This window comes from Lagopus muta, chromosome 7 (genome assembly GCF_023343835.1).
Source record: "Lagopus muta isolate bLagMut1 chromosome 7, bLagMut1 primary, whole genome shotgun sequence".
NCBI classification, from domain to species: domain Eukaryota; kingdom Metazoa; phylum Chordata; class Aves; order Galliformes; family Phasianidae; genus Lagopus; species Lagopus muta.
This window is the reverse complement of record NC_064439.1, coordinates 27,482,507-27,503,730: the sequence shown is the minus strand read 5'-3', so window position 1 is coordinate 27,503,730 and position 21,224 is coordinate 27,482,507. Positions and strand designations below refer to the sequence as shown.

The following is a 21,224-nucleotide window of genomic DNA, read 5'->3' as shown; positions in this document are numbered from 1 at the left end:
TTTCAGCAAAATTATCACTTTTGCTTCTTATTCTGAATCTGAAAGGTCTGTTTGCAGAGCTAAAGGAGCATTGCAGTTGCAATGAAAGAGAGTAAGATAGATTTTAAAACAAAAATATAGAATCAGTGTCAACAAAATTAAGCTGTGTAATGGAAGATGTTGGAGATAAGAAAATATAACTTAAGTGATCTCTATGATTCTGAAGAACGTAGGTTTTTCTAGCCGAGAAGAATTCTTTTTACAAAAGGATAGGGGCTGTTTTGTGAAATACATTGGGAAGATAAGAGAAATCATAGCCTAGATTTCTTTATATATGCACATTTACTAAAACAACACAGATGAAATGACAAGATAATTTTAAATGATACAAAGTTAATTAAAATCTAAATGATATTTAAAAAATAAATGAAGTTGTTCAACAGAATAGAGAAAATATGTCTTGTGATAGTTGGAGTATGGCCATCAGAACATAAAAGAGGTAGAATTTAAATTCATTGCCAACTCCAGTACCAAAACTGGAATTGAAGAATTTGTCGTGTCTAGCACATGATTCTGATTGAAAGTATGGAGTGATGGGTTACAATCTGTGTTTATGGCAGGAAAATCAATCACCAGTATGATCTATACATGCATTTATTATTCAAGCTTTAACAAAACAACAGAAAGGGAACACAGCAAACCTTCTATTTTGAGTATATTTCTTACAGTTTTTCATTATATATGCTTGACCATCAGGATTTTGGACTTCGGTCCACTGTAAAATATGATAATTCAAAACAATGTCTTGCATTACAATGCCTGTCAGTAGTGTCTCTTTCCAGTGTCTCAACCTGCCTGCCTCAACATAGCATGACTTGTCAACATCAGATGTTCTCAGGATGATCATTACAGTCTGAGATACACATCCTGAACTGTCTTTGTACCCACATATGTAGAGCTCTTGGCACTATATCCATTGATCCTCAAAAGGAGGCAACAAAGTTAGCAGAGCCATCACAGCTAGAGAACTGGTAGCTGTCCATCTTTGCATACTTTAGTGTTAGTCACTCTGATCTTTCACTTGATCAACAAACTAATAGTGAGCAGTAAGGTCAGATTAGCAGAAAACATTCCAGTCATGCTAGGGCTAGAGGGATTGTACTTTTCGTTAAATATATCTTATAGCAGGAGTAAAAATCCAATCAGTTTAGTCATGCAATATCCAGATTATAGAATGGAATCTTGCTGGAATACTTGTCTAGGTAAGCCCTTTCATAATAGAAAAGGCAACACTGGTACCAAGCAACAAGACATCATGAATGGACTAAAAATTACCTAAACCGAATTAAAATATAGATAGGAAAAAACACGAAAGTCTGTCACAATAAATAAAGGTGAGTTGTATTTATCACTACTATTGAACCAACTGATTCCTCTGTAGAATCCTGTAGATATCAATACAGGCAACACTTCAAAGTGAGGACAGTAGAAGCTAGTATAACCATACTTACCCAATGAAAACACCATCCATGCTGTGGAAAGAATTAAAAAGTTAAATTAAGCCTCATGAGGTCAGCAGTACTATTTTTCTAAATAGTGAACTGAATCTTCTGTGGTAAAAGTATAACTTTTAACCAATATCTACAGAATGATTACTCATTTCATAATAAAGCGTTGAATTAAATTCAAATACTGGAACTAGTCTGGTAATTCTGTTACCAAGCAGTAACCTCCGTTTTGGAGATGCTTTGGTTGGATACTTGAGAGCACTGATTTCCTGTCTTGGTTTGGTGGAGATAGAATTAATTTTCTTCATAGTAGCTCATGAAGTGCTGTGTTTTGGATTTGTAATAAAAACAGTGCTTATAATGAACCAGTGTTTCAGTTGTTGCTGAGTGCTTACAGATTTTTTTTGTTTCTTAAGCTGACTGCTAGTAAGGGGCTTGGGGGCACAGATGAAGCTGAGAGGGGAAAGAGCCAGAGCCAGAACATACCATATGATGTATAATAAAATGGGGAAGTTGGCTGAGGCAATTGCTCAGGAGCTGGCCGGGCAGGTGAGCAGATGGTTTCTGTGACACTTGTTTGCTTTCATTCTCTCCATCAACAGGGTTTCTAACTTTTGTCCTGTTTCCATCCTCACCCTCCCATCCAGGTGAGAAGGGTGAATGAGTGAAGGTGTGGCTGTGTGCTACATAGCAGCTTACTAAGGTTAAATTGTATCAGACAGTTTAAGAGATGTGGAACAGTCTGCATTAAACTTATTATTAGAAGTAGCTCTGAATATCTTGGTGAAGAGTCCAAGGGCTTTTCCTCTTCCTGTGCAGGATCTTTTTCACACTCTTCACATTCCATTTTGTTATAATTAGTCTTGAATAACATCTGACTAGAGAATTGTGTAGAAAAACTGATATTCAGGAGAGATATGTCATGTTAGCACAAGTTGGATAGCTGTTGTTAAAGTGTTTGCTTTCTTCACTGAGCTTGAAAAAAATTGAAAAGATCATTTAAAAATAAATAAAAAACTATAAGCCAGCTATATTTATTATACAGTGCTGTGGATGGAAATTCACTGCAAGGAACAGTGTAAAACTCATCATATGCTTAACACACAACAATAGTAGTGCATCAGCTGTGGAGTTTAAGGAAGATATATTCATTCTATTCGTACTGCTTGTTATAGTATGGTGATACCAGAGCAACTGTGGGGAGAATCTGTTATCCTTACCAACATTGTCCGTGCAGTTTGTCACTTGAGAACTATTTTGCTATAAGTCACTACAATATTTCTTTGAAGTAAATGAATTCTGGCTACTCTATGCAGCCCTTGGCTGTTGAATTAATTCATGATATAGTAAACAATTTTTTTCTTTGTAGAAATATTTCCTTATAAACAAGAAAACATGAGCAATTTCACCTTTTTAAAATAGCCCTAGCTATTTTAAACTCTAAGAAGATAGTTTCTGTTCTTCAATGTGCTACCTACACTGTGATGACTGGTAGGTTTATTCACTCACCTCAACAGCCGTTTAAATTTAGTGTCTGTCGATTCAGGTGGATGCACAGTTGGTCACAGAATGATTTTAGCTCAGTACTATTCTGTGTGCTGTTGTTGTGTTAAGGAAATCTCTTTATTAAGGAGTATTGTAACAGTGAAGAATTTATTGTCAGATAGTAAGTGGAGCAACGGGTAGATACTGTCTCTTTTTTGGACTTTTGAATGACTAACTCATAATGAAGATAGCAGCTATGAAGAAGATAATTGAAAATAACTTCTAAAAGCTTCCAACATTCATAGTATTCCTAAAAATACGACAGCCTTGCAACTTAGGCATTTAAAAATCTGTTAAATGACATTGTTTTCAGTTTAATTTACCTTATAAGGAAATAAAATTTATTTTCTTTGTTTTGAGTTCTTAACGTAACATAGACTATAGTTCTTATTCCCAGTTTGCATGGTTAGATCCATAAGGCTGTTTTTTTCTTTATTAAGTATATGCATACTGTGCTATAAATGCACTTGACTTTGTGCCAAGTACAGACTCAGAGGACCAAAGACTATCTAATTTTTGGCTCATACTTCATAATAAAGTTCTGTTCAAACTTTTCAAAGCCTGTAATATAATCATTTAGGGATAGTTATAAAATCCTGAGGCAATCAGGCCTCCCATTAACTGTTCTGCTGGTAGTAAAGAGCCTAAGTCTCGTTTGTCACATAGTAAAATAATTGCATTTCAAAATAAATGATAGACTTTCTGCTCAGTATAATCTTAAAATAAAATCTGGCAGCCTGTGCACTATGTCCCAGATACTTCTATGTGTACTTTTATAAAATTGATGTATACTTTTATTGAATTTAAGTTGGTTTTTCAAAATTCTGTAACAAGAATTTGTCTACTTTTGTCTTTCTCCTCTTTATTGTCCTTTTCAATCTGCAGGAATTTAAAATCACTTCAAAGACGGATGGAAATGAGATAATCCTCATATTTTTAGTTATTTTTTACTGATCAGATGCATTTTTTTTCCTAATTAAATAGGGTAGTCATGTGACTTGATATTTTTTTAAGTTATTTTAGTTCAGTTTAATTCTCAACTGAATATCCAAAGAAATAAGGAAAGTATTGAGTAATACCTACGACTTATTTCATTGAGTACTTTTTCTCTATAATTGACCAGTAGTACTGAAGACAAGTATAAGAATTATATATACTGTAATTCTTTCTAGTTTATTTTTACTCTTTTGTTTGTTTGTTTGTTTGTTTGCACCAAACTGAAACCTTCCTGAGAAAAAGGCTACAGTTCAAAAGTCTGAGAGTAGCTAATGAGGAATGCCATTCCTTTGTTAACCGGCTTATCTTCTTAGTTTCAAAACTATTTCTAGTTATGAAATCTTTGCTTATTGGTATTTAGTGAACTATAGTTTGTATTTTTTTTTTCTATACCTGGTATCTTATATTTAATTGAATGCTATATATTGTTTTAAGTATACATGAATCCATATTTATGCATGGTGAGATTCATTAGTCTTTCAGTAGACTCAGGTTAAGCAGTGCATCTTGCTTGAAGAAATTGTAGACTAGGGTAGTGTAGACTTAGGTAGTGCAGACTGTAATTAATGGGGAGAGAGAGGGCTTCTTGGAGGACAAGTGATCCCTGTAAAAAGTTAAAACAGCAAAGTGAATTCCTTTGTTGGGTTGCATGCAAAATAGATTACTACTTTCATCTGCAAACTTAATGTGGTGAGAAACTTACCCTACTTCTTAAACCTATCTTAACTTCTGTACATCAGTTTATTCCACTTTGCCTCTTTTTTTTCCAGCCTAAATATTTTTGAGCACAAATGCATGAGATGTTAAATACATCAGAACATGTTGAATTTATGTATTGGTACAATTATATTTCCTTGTTCTTCAGAAACTGGAGAAGTATATTGGGTTAATTCCCACTTAATATGTTAAATAAAAATGAGAAAAGAATTTGTGTGGTTCAAGATTTGAACTCCTGTCAGTATTAGTTTCTTGGTTTTTTTTTTTCACCACATGTAAAGAAAACATTTGAAATTAACATCAATATTTTCACACCTGTATTCTGAAAATTATCCCCATTATCAATAGAAAAACATAAAATTGTGACTTATCTGCCTTGGCACATTTCATAGTGAAGAAAGGATAGATGGATAAAAGGTTAAGGGCAGCCTTCACTTACCTTTAGGGACAGAATTCCCAGAAAAAAGCCAAAGAATATATGCTTTCTGTTTCAGAACTTCATATAATTATGTTTCATGGCAGTTAATGGAAACACGCGAAGTTTCAAAAAAAAGAGAAGCTGTGGATTAAATGCACTTAAATGTTATTATGGTTTGAAGAATTACAATGAAACAGATTAAAAAAAAAAAAAAACTTTTTAATGAGCATAGTCATATCCTGTAAGATTGAATATATATGCCATTTTCTGCCCTTTTTTCTGTTTGTGTGTGTATGTATTAATGACTTTACCCTGTAAAAAGCTTCATATCTTATTTTAAAATAGAATGTATTTGCCAAGCCACAGAATCGGACCTAGAAGTCCTATTTGGTATAGTAAAACTGCCTGTGATTTTAATTTTTATAAAGAAATGTTACGTACAAAATTTTTGTTTCATGTTCTTCCATTTTGATTGTTGTGCTTTTAATATTTTTTTTTTTTTTACAATGCTTCTTACAGTCAGAATTAATACAGTTTTATTTGAATCAAGGAATAGAATTTAAAAAAAAAGAATATTGTAATAAAACATGAAAAGGAGATCAAAGCGAAATACTCTTGGGAATCAAAGCTGATGTTTTCTCCAGATAAATTGCTGTACTGATTGTCATGAAGTATATTGATGTCACTGTCACTATGACAACATTATGACAAGAACTAGTCACTCTAGGCTATCTTGTAAAAGGATCTGTCACTTATATTTTTTTCTTCTTTTTTAATTATTATTATTATTATTTTATGCATTAAAAAGTGAGCCTCATGCCTTGTAGAAGACATATAAGGTTGTATGATTTGATATAGATCGAATCCAGGTATTCTCAAGCATCTGACAAGATAGCTTTTCAAGAAAGGTAAGAGGAATATATTATTCAAGAACAATATGCTTTTATGCTTCGGCTAGTGAATAGAAGATGAAAAATATTTGCCTGGTTTGAATCACAAGTACTTAAATGCAAAAAAAAAAAAATGTTTTGATATATTTCTCAAATGTATGGCAGGATTTTTTTACCTGAGAAAGGAGGAAACCTATGGAAGTGAAATTTGTGTAATTAAACTTCTAAGAAGTTAAATTCTAAAATGTTGGGTTTGGGGGAGATTATTTTGGTTTCTGTATTCTGTTGTTTCTGTCCTTTCCATTTCAAATAATCTCTTCATCCTTATGCTTTTTTGGTTCAGTGCTGTTTTAGCTATGCCAAAGGACCTGTGATGTACTGCATTTCACTTCTATGGAATCATCTGCAGATCCAATTTATTTTCTCCTTGATTTCTTCTGTCTCATAGATTTTAATGTTTGAGTTTTGCCACATCAGAACTGTTGTACTGCTGCTGTACTGCTGGGAGAAAAGTTCATGAAAATTTTTAGTACTTAGAAATATCAGAAGAGTGACAAAATCCATGAGTTCTCTAACTTAATTAAACAATATTACTTTTTTTTTTTGTATTGGCATAGTGCCAATTATTTCTATTACCTGTTTAGATACAGTACCAACATGATGCTAGCATTTAAATAAACCTACATCATATTTTCCTAGAGCAATTCGTGCGCCTAATATATCTTAATCAAATCAACTTTTATGGGGAATCCTTTGAATAATATCTTTTGAATAACCTCAGAATAAAGGGATCAGTGGTAAAGACAGCCAAGGTAGATTGATCTACAAAGAGAGAAATGTCCTTTGGCTCTCTTTCCCACTGGTCCATGTGAGACCATTGTGTGGGTGTCTTGAATCTAGAAGGGATTTAGAAGAAAACTATGACTCCTCCATTTCCCAAATAGCATGTACTCAATGCTAATGTTTTAGCTGAAATCACTTACTTAGGTGCAGTAAGAATATAAAACACAAATTTCTCTGTGGATGAATTGTTGCTGTCGGTGAGGTAGGAAAATGCCAGAGCATCAGATTGTAAGAGGCAGTTTTTCCCATAGAGTGACCTGAGAAAATCCTGCTGTGACTGAGGCTTACAAATACAGAAGCCAGAGCAGGGAACTGCTCTGTCTGGGAGTATAAGTTGTTTTCTCTCAGTTTCTTTGCTGACTTCAGAAAGATGCAAGACCAGCTCCCCTAAGCTCCATCCTAGTTACAGCTTTCTTCTTCTAACTCTGTTCAGATCTCAATCGTGTATGCCTTGGATAGGAAAATTCAGTTTTTACCACACTGTTGAGAGAGCTGGAGCTAGTTCAAACAAGTTTAATCTCTTACCTTTCCTACTAGGTATAAGGTTTGACAAATTGCATCTGGTTGCTGCTGACAGGCAGTAAGTTTAAGGCCTTAGTAAAATAATTTATATGAATGTGTCAGCTTGGATTATCTTCATATTTTGTTCTCCAGTAAGGTATGTAAATACGGAGTATATAGTTTATAAGATTTCTATAGAGTTGACACTAGAACTTCCATTTTCTTAGTTTAATACTTTTTGATACTTAGGGATTATTTAGAATAACATTTTTATTTGAAGTTGAATTTTTAGAGTAGCAACTTCCAATTTAAATTTATAATATATTCACATTAGCTCAGCTCAGTCCTCATATATGATTAATAAAGGGGAAATTATGAGTTTTCTTTCAGATGTTTTTTAATACAGTTCCAAGAATTTCTCTTGAAAAGCAAATGGGAATATGACCCCCTGTTTTAATACCACTCAACTCTGGTGTAAATTCTTTTAAAATACTGGATATTTCAATCAAATTTTCACTCACCTTTTCAGAGAATTACCTGAGAAAGGAAGAGTAAAAATTCCAAGTGTTGATAGGTTAATAATTAATGGAAAATCTGAGATTCATTTGTGAACTGCTCCTAACCTGCTTTGTACTACGCCTTCTATTATTGCTCCTGTCGTAAAGCCTGTGAAGCTGTTCTTCGCAAGAATTAGTTATAATTTGCAAATGAACACTTTCATTTTGTCTCTGTTCCACAACTCGTTCATTTGTAATGTCAGCGTGTGTACATCTCTAGCCAGAATGTGGATCTAGTAATGAATTGTCTTGTCATCTTTGCTTGTTAAGGGTGTAACAAACTTTCACATTCAGATCTGAACAATTATTTCTGTGTCTATTTACAAATATATAGCACACTATGCACTCTCCCTCTTTCCAGATAAAAGGTTTAGATAATAATAACAATGGCTATGGAGTCACCTCTAAATACAGTGGAGAAAAATATACTCTTCTGTTGCTTGAGTAATGTTCTCATTTTTCTTGTCTTAGTGTATATACAGGAAGAAGTATTTTCCGAAGTAGTTTGGTCTCCTCCAAACCCAGTAGACCTAAAGTACAATGATTGATGTAACACTATATTGCCACTGATGAATCAGTGCAAAACATGCCATATATAATCTTACATGTGACAGAGGTCAAATTCTGATAAAGTGCCTTTCTTTAACTCAGTCCTTTCAATACGTTATTGTATTATAGATGTCTACTTATAAGGATTCTTTGTCTCAAGTCCAGTAGACAGAATCAGAACCACAGAAAGATTAAGTTTGAAAACACCTCTAGAGGTCATCTAATCTAACCCCCATATTCAAGCAGGTCGACCATCCACATCTGTTTCCCCAGGATGAAGTTCAGACAGATTTTGAAGGTCTGCAGGAAGGGAGACTCCAGAATCTCTCTGAGGAACCTGTGCCAATGCTTGGTCACCCTCATAGTAAAGAAGTATTTCTTGATGTTTAGTAGAATCTCTTTTGTTCTAGTATCAGCTGCCTCTTTTCTGTCACTGGACACCACTGACAAGTGCCTGGTTCCTTTTTCACTGCATCCTACTTTTGGGTATTTACACACATTAATGAGATGCCCAAGAGTCTTCTGAAAAGTCCCAGCAGTCTTGGCCTTTTTCATAGGAGAGGTATTCCAGTTTCTTAAGCATTTTTGTGGCTCTATAATAGAAAAAGAAGGGGAAAAAAAAAGGGAAAGAAAAAAAAAGCATACAAATGAAGGCTAGCAGCTTATTTATAATCCAGTAGTGTTCGATTAAATTTTATTTTAGAAATGGTTGTATAAGTTTTATTCTTATGATTTCTGTAATCTACGTATTTTCTTTAGCTGGCTCTTGTTTATCAGTCTCAGAATATATAGAAAGAATGGCTGTATGGGAACTGCTGAGTCACGGCCTGAACCTCTGATTAATCACCTGAGGTGAGCCATGAGTCAGCCAGAGGAGCACAGGTGAAGGCAATTCACCTGTGCTGCCGGAAGGGGTGGAGCCAGGCTGCACCTCTCCTGGACCTATTTAAGAGCTGGCTACCAGAGGGGAAGGATCTCTTCTGGAGATCCTCCTCTTTTGGTATCTTCTAGTGAGCTCAACCCAAGGGTAAGCTCTTCTACTTATTCTCTTTTGTGATCCTTGTTTGCTTTGCCTTACTCTTTTGATTATATTGCAATTATAACATCTTGATATCTACTGATTATACACAATTGTATTGTGATTATAACATCTTGGTTATACAATGGCGCTCTGTAATATCTTGCATTATGCATGGGAGTTTTAATCTCACTGCTTGTGCTTAGTATTTTTTACTGAGTGCTAAAATTCACATTGTGGTAAATACTGAAGATTGAAGAAAGTTGAGCAAAAAAATTTGAGAGCCAGAGAGACAGAAAAGAGAGAAAAAAATGTAATGGAGAACTGCTGAAAGCCACAAACAGTACAGCATCTCACCTTTATTTTAATAACAGCAAATTCTTTGTCAAAATGGTGTTCTGGTGTTCTTCTATTAAGAAACGTGTATTTTCGTTTGAAAGGTATATTTTACAAGAGAAATAGTTAGATTTTATGTTCTAAATAGCACAAAAAAAACGAACAAACAAAAAAAAAAAAAAGCAAGTTATATAGCCAGATCTGTTTAAAATTTTCCTGGCATAAACTACTTCTATCAAAGTGAGAAAATAAGGACCTCATACAATGAAGAAGACGATTTATGATTATTCCTGTCACTGGAGTTTCTTGTCAGGGCTGACAGGTCTGAGAGATATTATATTCTGTCTGAAACCTTGTCAGACAAAACATTGAGATGAACTGCCAAAGGAATGCTAATGTTTTCTTTGTCTAGGTGGGCTTTATGCTTTCTTAAGATTGCTGAAACTGCATGATTGTTTGTTGCTCATTGTTCAGTAGCATTCACGCACAAGTAATTACTTCTTTCTTCTTTGCCAAACTTTTGCAGACAATTTTGCAGACTTTTGCCAAACTTTATTAGACAATAAAGATATTTAAATCTGTTCTTACTAATACAAAAAAGAACTATTTGCAAACTTCCATGGCTTCCTCCACTGTGGTGTCCCAAAGTTATGGTGATGAGCTTATCTTGGTAAAAGTAAAGTAGCTTGTTGGGTGTTTTTTTTCACTTCTAAAGTAACATTAATTGAATTATTCTGTCAGTAATGGTAACAAGATTTCTTTTGGTACTTTTAGAGGGGGTCCCATCTCCATGTTAAAAACTTTTTTAAACCACCGACAATTGGTGAATGTTTGCTCACTGATTATAAACCAAACCAATGGTTAGTAGGCAAAAGAGACAAAATATTCTCAGTTGTGATGAACTATTTTATGTAGTATTTAACATCTTTCAAAAGCAGAAATTTTGGAAACCATAACTCCTTGACATATTTGCTTGTTTACCCTCATTTTTGAGGAAAGTATTTTATAGTTTTCTTGCAAGCTTTTTTTTTTCCCTGTAGTTTTTAGTGTTATGTTAACTGTTCTCCCTCAGTGCTCTAACTACAATGCATGTAGAGACAGCAGTAGGCAAGAAGTGAAGAAAACAAATTATGCATCAAAACTGCGCTAACTTTGGCTACAATTATTTTGGGAATATTCTGAATCTTTTTATTTAACAAATAATTGTCAGTTTATGTTATTGCATCTAATATGTAAATTCTACTTTGAGAGAAGACAGTGAAGATGACTTCTGTGAGTTGTCTTTCATGCAGAAATTTTGGAGTAATTGATTTTTCGATCTTTGACATTCTAATTTGGTTATGCATTTGATTAATGAAAATGGGATTCAGAAATGTTTGTTACCAGTTTTCCCACTATTACATCCCTTACAATTACAGGTACAGACATAAGGGTCTTCAAAATAATTGCATAGAATCTGAGTCATCTAGTGAAGCTGGGTATAGGGGTATTTTTATATATATAAATATATACTGTAAAGAAATTCTTTAATTAGAGTTAGTCCGTCAGTATCCATCAAAAATAAGCTCACATCTCTCCTTATTATATCAATTTTTAAAGTTGCAAGGCACAAAAAGACTGAAATATTTCTTAAACCTCTTCAAAAAAGTATTTATTGTCTTCAAACATGAAGTGCTTACAAATAAAAATATTATTTTAAATATTACTTAAAGATAGGACAGAACTTTGTGAACTGATTTTGAATATTTTTTCTGAAAGACTGAAAATATTTTCTTGTTTTCTTTTATTATTACTGAGTTGCATTTAATGCCATCAGCTGAGTATCATACTCCAGCTTGATTCTGAAAATGCAGCATAAAAAGGAGATGAACCGCTCAGTTTTAGTTTTCCACTTGTTGGAGGTTGTTCTGGAGTACTTCATCCCATAATTTGTCTGAAAATTAAATCAAAGAAGCAAAAAAAAAAAAAGTGTGAGAGAGAGGTCAGTTTACTCCACAGTTGTTGCTGCAATCAGTCAGTACTAGGTCCAAGTATGCAAGCGCTGCAGTTTCCTCTCCTGTTGCAATTAGTTCCCTTATCAATCATGTAACCAAGACTGATCACTTTACTATAACTTCACTGGTCCTATCTTGTGCCTCATGTCTTTTCTGTGACTTTTTTTTTCAAAATAAGACCTAAATTAGACCACAAATTGAATATTATTTTTTGAATTATTTGCCTTCAGAATTGTAGAACTTACACGTTTGTAAGTATTATATCTTGTTATTTAAATGGTTACTGGAAACAATTATGTTGTCAATATACAAGGAAAAGATAAAGAATGTGTAAAATATATATATATCTATCAGATATTTATATATTTGTTTATTTTGGAGTATTTAAGTATGGTAGTTTTATTTACTATGACAATGAAATGCCATTCACACTAGTGGTGACTCAGTGTTTTGCTGAGCCTCTGTGATTAATAAAATACAATAATACTACAAAATTACTGTAATTTTGGACTTGAATCTATGACACATCTCTTCTATTTGCTTTTCTTTCAGGCTGAAAAGGTTAGATGCCTATAAATAGTACATGATCCAATAATGTGTAGAGTTGTCTGTCCTTTGCTTTTGAGAGTCTGTGACATTTTCTTTTAATGATACCAGATTCAGTAGCTTTAGAGAAATACAATTGTGCTTGAAGAAAATGGTTCCAAGACTGATTTCAGTTCCACTTCCCTTTTTCTGTTAATACTTGCAATTTATTTATTTCTAGATGACATATGTTTTGTCAAGAATAGTGGTGAACATCAAGTCTAATGATGTGGTCATACCCACTCCCATAAACAGTGTCTGCTGTCCCAGTAGTAACCTGAAACTCTTTTGTCCTACGAATGGGTTTCATGAATTTATGCATCAACCTCAAATATTTCCTCTTACAATTTTTCAATAGAAATAGCTTGCACTTAGCAGCTTCCACTAAAATCAGTACAATACTTCAAATGATTATAATAAAATAGTTTTAATTTTGTTAGTGACAATTAGTTCACATACAGTAGTTCTAATTTGCTGTGCAGCATCTATAGGGCATCAGTGTACTGGTGTTCTAGATGTTCCACTGTGAAGCCGCAGTTAAGATGCCAGTAGACATGTCTGACACTCTAAAATGCATTTCTGTACTACAAATCCTTTCTGACTGGTATAAAGAGTTTGCTATGTTAAGGCATAAAAGTTCTACTGAAAATATTTTTTGAGTTGAAATGAGTTTGAGTTTTTTGAATATTGTTTTTGAGCCTTGGCAGATTTTACTCGTGTGAGGATAAATTTTAGTTATTCCCTGTTTTTGGAATCATTAATGATTGTAGATGGCAGTGAGTGGGTTATATCAATTGAATCTATTTTTCTAATGAGAAGAGAAGAAGAGGAAATTTAGGAATTTAATCGTGACTTGGAAACAGTGCAATCTTATTTGTATATTCCAAAAATAGCTGGTGCCATGAATAGTTGTCACTTTTTAGCATGTTAACATCAAGGCAGAAAGTCATGAGTTTCAGTTCATTTACATATAGAAGAAAAGCTTGTCTTGTGATGATCAGGGGAAATTAAAGTATGACAGTTAAAGATCAACCTTTGGAGTATGCTATCCCCCATATTAGAAAGGTATTGCGTACTAGGGGCTCTGTTATTCCATATCTCAAAAAAAAAAAAAAAAGCTTTACATAATGTTTAAAAGACTGGAATGGATTGAGGGCAAAATGCTATGGTTATTTTAAAAAGATTACTTTTTCTTCCCACAGATTTTCAGGGGAACATTATGTCTCTTACTACAGTTGATTTCACTTTATCCACCCTTATGTATAGGAAGATCGCTGTACTGTCATTCAGAAAGTGAGTAATGTTTTTCATTCTACAGCTATGTTCCTCTGTAAGTTCACTTTTTAATCGCTGTCTTTTGTGATACATATTTTTAGTAAAATACCTAGAAAAATTTCAAATAGAAATGGAAAGTGGCTAATCATAAAAAACCCCCAACAATTAAAAAACAGGTTTTGGCTTTAAAAAGCAGTCTCGTGTACAGTGCTAATAACATTTCATTATTCTTGTGTTATATTCTTGCTCAGAAGTAAGACTTCCCTTACTTCTGAAAGGAGTTGATGTAACTTATTTTAAAATACCAGTGGTTAAGATCTGATGAGAGAGCCAGAGACAAATTTCCCACTATCTCTACTAATAACAGTATTAATAACAGACCACCATCTTTTCTGGTCAGCACACAGTAAAGATATGGGAATTTGTCCTTCCCCTCATTGTACAGGACCATGGGTTGTGAGCATGCCCTTCCCACAAACACAAACAACATACACTCATTAACTTATTTCTGTCTGTGGAGAAGTAGGAGTCACTGAACTGCACAGACCTGGATAAAAGTGAGCTGCTGCTGTCACACCAGCAGCTGCATAAAAGGTGGGGTCATGAGAGCTGAAGCATGTTAGCTCGATCTGATGAACATGTTTCTGTCATGACAGATAAACCAGTGTAAAAGAACAGTTTTCATGACTTTCCTCTCCCCCACATGTCCCATGTTTTCGATTTTGCTCCTCACCCTCTTACATAAGCCAGTCATTGTATCTCTAATCTTTGTGTCAAAAAGGTCTGATCTTCCCATTTCTTCTATCTCAATCTCTTCGAGTCTGGATCTCTAGAGAATAGCAGAAATGAAACTATTTCACAGTAACTGAGCAGAGTCCTAAACGTTTTTCTGGTTGACATGAATATATAAAATTTTTCCTGAAGTAAATGTGCACATTCAGCAGCATGCCTCAAGAGACCCAATCCTGACAAGTTTACTAGATTAACACAATACTTATCAGAATGTACAACTAATTTTCTTTGATTTGTTTAAGTGAGCACGAACAATAGATTTTGCAACAGTGTTTTACTGAAGCAGGTGATATTTATTTTTATAGAAATGTAAATGAATATAAAATATTTAAACAAGTGTATTTCTTTAGTCATTTAAATAATGAAATTGTATTTCCCAAACTAAGAATTTCCAAAAATTTAAGTGTTTTGGCAAGAGTTCCTTCTCTTACTGCATTTTCCTCTTATTTCTTTTTGCTGGGGGAGTCAACAGATACTGTAAGAATTTAAGTGATTGTCTTGACTTCCTTTCTAATTAGCATAACTAGCACTGAAATCCGATTCTGATGTCCTATACTGAGTAGAACTCTAGTCCTAGACTTGTTCTATTAAAATAAACACATCTGCATGAAAGGTAGCTAGTACAATTTATCTAATCCCTTGTATGTTTTGCAGCTTTTATTTATAAGAGCAACATAGCATTTGCACGAAGCCTGTTTCCACTATTATGACTTAGTCCCATAATTTCATAGGAAGCAAGAAGTAAGGGCAAGTCTTCATACTCGTACAAGCATAGGTGCATAATTCATTTGGAACGGTGACTGTAACTGCTCCAAAAACAGCAGGAACAAAAAGCTTCTTTGCCCAGCATCAGCACTTATAACTGCTTATCTGAACATATCTTCCATTACGCAATGCAAGTGATAATAAACATGACATTCTACAGTTGAATTACAATGCATATGAACAATGGCTCAGAAGGAATTCATGCACTATTTTAGAAGAATACACTTGAAATCATTTAGATCAGATGTGGTTCAAAGACAGGAAAATATCCAGTTTTAACCTCTAGAAACTAATTATACAGAGCATAAATCATTAGGGCTTAACTGAAATGGAAATGTAATTCCATTAAAGAAATTATAAACTGGGTCCTATCTGAATATTTGATTCTGCAAAGATACATCAGGCATGTGTCATTATGACTGGAAGAAGCAAGCTTGTTTCAGGATCATATAACTTTATTAATACTTCTGTTTTTGTTCCCTTTGGTTAAAATAATCATACATTTATTATATAGACAGAATGAATTGTGTCCTTCTCTGTATTCAGCAATGTTAGGCTGAATGTCATGAACTGCTTATCAACAAGTATGTATTTCTTTTGTTTAATTTCATTACTCAAGCAGAACAAAAAGACAATAAATAAATAGTTTAAATTATAAGAATTATTTCAAGGATCCTAATGATAGAGGTAGAGGGAACTTTTTTGTTTATCCTAATGATTTCAACTGCTCTTTAGATTACGTGTAATAATAACCAGTCTTTTAGGTATTCTCTGAAGATTCATTAATTTTGTTAGAAGTGTTTAACTACTTTTTGCCAATGAAGATAATTTCTGATTAGCAAAATAGAGAAAGTGGCAGACATGACTCTCCTATCTTTCATGAATGTATTCCATGTATTTGTGAAAGCAGGAACAGTCATGGCTGTGACGAGTGTTGGTGGCCCTGACTAATTGCTAAATATTGCTCACATAAATTCTGCTTACTTTGGTTACAGCAGCATGTCATTTTTCATTCATGAGCTCTTTGAAATTCATTACCCTCTCTGAATTTCTAAAGTAGGTGTTTGCTCCCCATCTGGTATTTTTCCCCCTAAAAAATATATTCTGAAGCTATGTTATGCAAAGGATATTAGTAAACGAAAATTATTGCATGAAAAATCTACAAACAATGAAGATATATGGAATAACGTGAATGGTAAGTATAATAGATATAGTATTAAAAGTACAGATTCTAGATGCAGTTGTTTATTCAAAGAAAAAGAACATCTGTTATTCAAATATATGCTTTAGTTTATGGTTTTGTCTGCATGCGACTTCCTTCTGTGGCTCGTTCTTCATCAAAAATTATTATCTCTGTGGCCAGCTGCCTGTAGTATTGTTTAATACCTACAGTTTAGTGTCTACCATACTTCCTATACACAAAGACAAAATATTTCTACAATGAGAAAGAAAATTACTGCAAAAAACGGAGTCCAAGTCCTGCATACTGTGAGGTAGTTTAGTTCTGAGTTTAAATAAGTTCAGAAGGTAAGAAATATATGTTTTGTTTTTCTTCTATTAAATACATCTGATGAATTAAAATTCATGCTGCACTAGACAGGTAGCACAGAAATTCTGGAGACTGAACTATGCTGGTATCAAATAAGATTATTTAACATTTCTTCTGTAAAGTGATCCTGCATATGCAATATGATGGTTTTGACTCTCACTGTCTCTGTGATTCATTATCCACTGCAAATGTGATGAATATTCAATTGTTCCTACTTCTGTATTTTTCCAGCTGAGAAATATTGCTACATGGGATACTTTGTATTTTTCTTTATTGAATAGCATCTTTTTTTTGTTATCTTTCTTCCTTTTTTTTTTTTTTTTTTTGGTGACCACTTTTACAATTTGTCAAGGTAACTTTCAGTTCAAATCTTATTCACTAAAGTACCTTGTGCTTGCAGATGCTTTCAGCTTGGTCTTGTCTCTAAATTCAATAAGCGTACTGTCTGTTCCATCATCCAGATCATTAATGAATATATTGAATAATACTGGATCCTGGACAGACCCCATGAAACCCCACTCAGTATTTTCTTCCAGCTTGACAGCAGGTCAAGTTCAAAGTACAGCTTCAAATTTATTTGTTCATGTAGTTACAATAATGTCATCTCAGCTGCTTAGTAAGAAGGAAGGAATGTAAGACTGCCAAATACTTTGAAGCAATTAACATGCAGGGGATCTATAATTTCTCAGTATTCTCAAGTCTCAAAATGTTTATAGTATCTACTCTTTTTTTCCATTAAAATAGTATTTAGAACAAATTCATATAGGCTATCACAAGAGAAATGGAAACACATCAGTTTTATTCCTACCATAAGGTAGCAAAATTCTTCAAGGAATCTATGCAGATTTGTTTTCACAGTTATCAGCCAGGAAAGTTGGAGTAAGTAAATCTTTATCAGCAAGATGCCCATCAAAAATTTGGTTACAATAAGTATGTCAGTGAAACTTTCCTTAACAACTGTATGATTTTTTTTTCTGATTCTCAATTATGTAGGCTTTTTCCAGGGTACTTTTAACTATAATTATACAAGATAAAAATGAGCATACACTCCATGCTTATAAAGAAGTAAAATTAAGTTTCTCACCAACTCTTTAGAATTACTTGAGATGATTAGAGAAGGCAGGATTTAAGAACAGGCTTTTTGACTCAAACTAAACTGGATTTAGCAGCAGCTTTTTTTTCTTCGAATGAATTAATGAATAAATTGACCAGTGCATCTTAGCAATTTGCAAGTGTAGATAACTTGACTAGTGGAAAAAACTGTTCTGTCTCATTTGAGAACAAAATGCCTATTCTTTTCCACCAACTATTGACTCTGATATTCACTATCTGGAAGTGTGCCATACGGAAGCAGCCAGCTGATATCTCTGGAGCTGTTTCCTATGATTGCCTCAAAAACTTTCCTTTTGGGGAAAGCTCCAAAGCAGTTCATCATTATATCAGCACTATGTAATCATTTGAAATTGACAATGATATTGCAATAAATGTTAATATATGTTACTTTGTCAAAGGTACGTTGAACTTTTGTTTGCTAAATAGCAGCTATATCAGTCATATCAGTTCTAGGCCACAAAAAATGAAGCACACCTTCCGGAACTGATATTTATATACAGAGAATTTATACAGTTGCCAGCGTATCGACATTTCTCCTTCAAATATAAATCAAATAGCACCATCAAAAAGCCAATTTCACAGACAAGTTTGTATTCTAAATGTTCATTTCTTACTTTATACTGCAGGTTTTGTTGTCCTTTTAAAGAAAGGCTTCAGTCCCAGAAGGCTATTAATATCTAGAAGATATGACCTCAAATGTGGTTACATTGAGCTTAAATGTGTTAGACTAAGAAGAGATTCCTACGGGAACAATGAATCGAGATTGTAAAGACTGAGGAGCTAAACAAAATCCCTGCTGTTTTATGCACATGGATTATTATTAATTGGCTTTTGAATACATTATTTATACTTATTCCAAAAATAAAGTGGTAGTCAATTATGTTTAAGCAGTTTTTTTCAGTTGCATGTTCAATGCATTATGTATACACAGACATTCAAAAAGACTCTGCAGACTCTGCTCAAGTTGGGCAAGGCTGTTCTTTTAGTTGAAACAAAGTAGAATTGATTCCTAGGTGAAGAATATGCAGTGTGAGAGGGGAAGGGGAATGGATGATAGGGAATAAAGAAAAGGATTTAATTGTAAGGCTTATTTATTCAGTATAAATAAGATCCTGCAAATCTTGTTGAAACTGAATTTCCATAGGAAGTTGTTTATTTTTTTTTTAATAACATGACAAAGTTAAAGTTCTAACTTTTTTGCTGTTTGTAAAGGAGTTCATTTACCCCAAGTATTGAGAAATTATTTTGTATTTCAAATCTACCACCAACTTAAGTATGTTTCTTTCAGTAATTTAAAAGAAAGAATAGGTCCTGTACACCTGTGTGAAGATAGAACAAAATCTATTCAGAGCTAAAGATATAATAGAAAGTTTAAAGCCATTATGCAAAGCTAAATTTAAAAATAAATCTCTTCCTCATTATGCATGTTTCTGCAGGAGAAATTGGTCCTGCCACCTACTTCACCCTAAGGAATTTCAGCACAGTGCTAACTCACAGTGGATGTGTTTGTAAGTATTTTTGACAGTGTTGAATGCTTGCCTGAGACAATGAAGATCTTCAATTTTACATTCATAACATAGCTCATTTGATTACTATTTTCATTTGTAATCTATTTGCTAAGGCAGTGCTTTGCAGATGTCAGTTGTTTGCCAATATGGTGTCCTGATATAATTGTTGTGAGGCGCAGACCGTCCTTTCTGCAATATAAGGTTTAATTTTCCTTTATTGCTCTAAAATGTATTAAGGTATATAGTAGCAATAAATAGTAACTAGTAAGAAATAAAAATATGAAGATTTACAGATCCTTGTTATAGATGAAAATATTGAAGAAGACCCTTCAATTTCTATGGTTAATCTTTAGTTTAGCTGGATGTACTGGAAATTGTGTTGATGACTGGAAAACTATTAAATGAAAAGGAATAAATTATATGTGACTCATAAGGGAATATGTTTTGATAACATCAGTAAGATAGATTTAGCATTAAAGAAACTGAAATTCAGAGTGCTCTTTCTGTGCTATTTTCTGGTTCGTTTAATAATGTAAACAACAGTTTGCACTCCTGCAGCAAGTTCACCATTATAGAGTAATCTTTCATACTGAGTTGCAAAAATGTATGCGTTTAGTTAAAAACCATTTTCCAGAAACAGTTGAATGAATGGAGAGATTCTGAGTCAGCTTCTAGCAAACGGCTTATCTAATGCCCCATGTGAATGCTCGGTGTATTGTTTTGATTAAAGCTTGAATGGAAAACTGCTGATCTGAGGTAGCGCATGTTATCCAAGATGCAGACAAAGCCATTTTCAGCTGTGTAAACTGCAAAAGTGTTAGTGGTAGAATCACATAAATTTTGTGCCATTCAGCTAATACAATGTGGGTTTGGATTGCTATTTGAAGATGGCTAGAATTAATGCTAAGTGTAAATGAATGACAATTCTATTAAATTTATCTGTAATTTATCTGTACAAATCTTATTTGTAAAGATTGAATTTTTCAGGATACATACAGGATAAAGAAAATTAGGTTTAGAGACACCATCTGGCTTTGCTGCTGCATACCATTTTCACATTTGCCAGTTGGTTTAGTTTAATGTAACTTCACAGTTGTTCAGTTTTCTGTAATTTACACACTTTCATTAGTTTTATTCTAGAGTACTGACTCCACTAATCTTTGTTACTACAAAAATTATCTTTTATCTTTTATTTTATTTTTAATGGAACATTAAAAACTCTCTTTATATCTCCCACCCCTCCCGATGCAGACTGGTAATGCAAAGCAAGGCAAAATGACTTGCTGATGAAGAATGCAGTGAATGATTCATTGATGAAAACAACTTGATTCAGGTTGGATGTTAGAAAATACTACTTCTCTGAAAGGGTGGTCAGGCACTGAAATGAGCTGTCCAGGGAGCTGGTGGAGTCACTGATCCTGGGGGTGATCAAGAAACATTTTGATGTTGTATTAAGGGACACGGTTTAATGAGGTGGATGGTTTGACTGGATGATCTTGTAGGTCTTTTCCAACCTTGGTGATCCTTTGATTCTATTGGAACCACACTCTTGGCAAAAGCAGCTAAATTTTTAACAAGGACACAGTTGCTGTAAATTATATTTAGTGTTGTACTTCAGATATAAATCATGTACTACAGAAGTCTTTATGTCAAATGTCAAATGCTTTAACTTGCAGAATAAAATAAATTGAATCCAGAAACAAGGACAGCTTCTGAAACCATGGCCTGCCCACTTCAAATCTGTCAGGTAATTCAAATGTTCTCCTCCTGATCTAAGTTGATGTTC

At 33.7% G+C, this 21,224-nt stretch overlaps 1 long non-coding RNA gene across 1 annotated transcript; it reads left to right on the top strand.

Moving 5' to 3' along the window:
* The first annotated feature begins 5,886 nt into the window (after positions 1-5,886).
* On the top strand, positions 5,887-20,767 carry LOC125695745 (uncharacterized). Its single transcript, XR_007378051.1, has 4 exons — positions 5,887-6,071; positions 13,639-13,729; positions 19,367-19,438; positions 20,690-20,767. It is a non-coding gene; the product is annotated as an uncharacterized LOC125695745 (long non-coding RNA).
* The last annotated feature ends 457 nt before the right edge of the window (positions 20,768-21,224 follow it).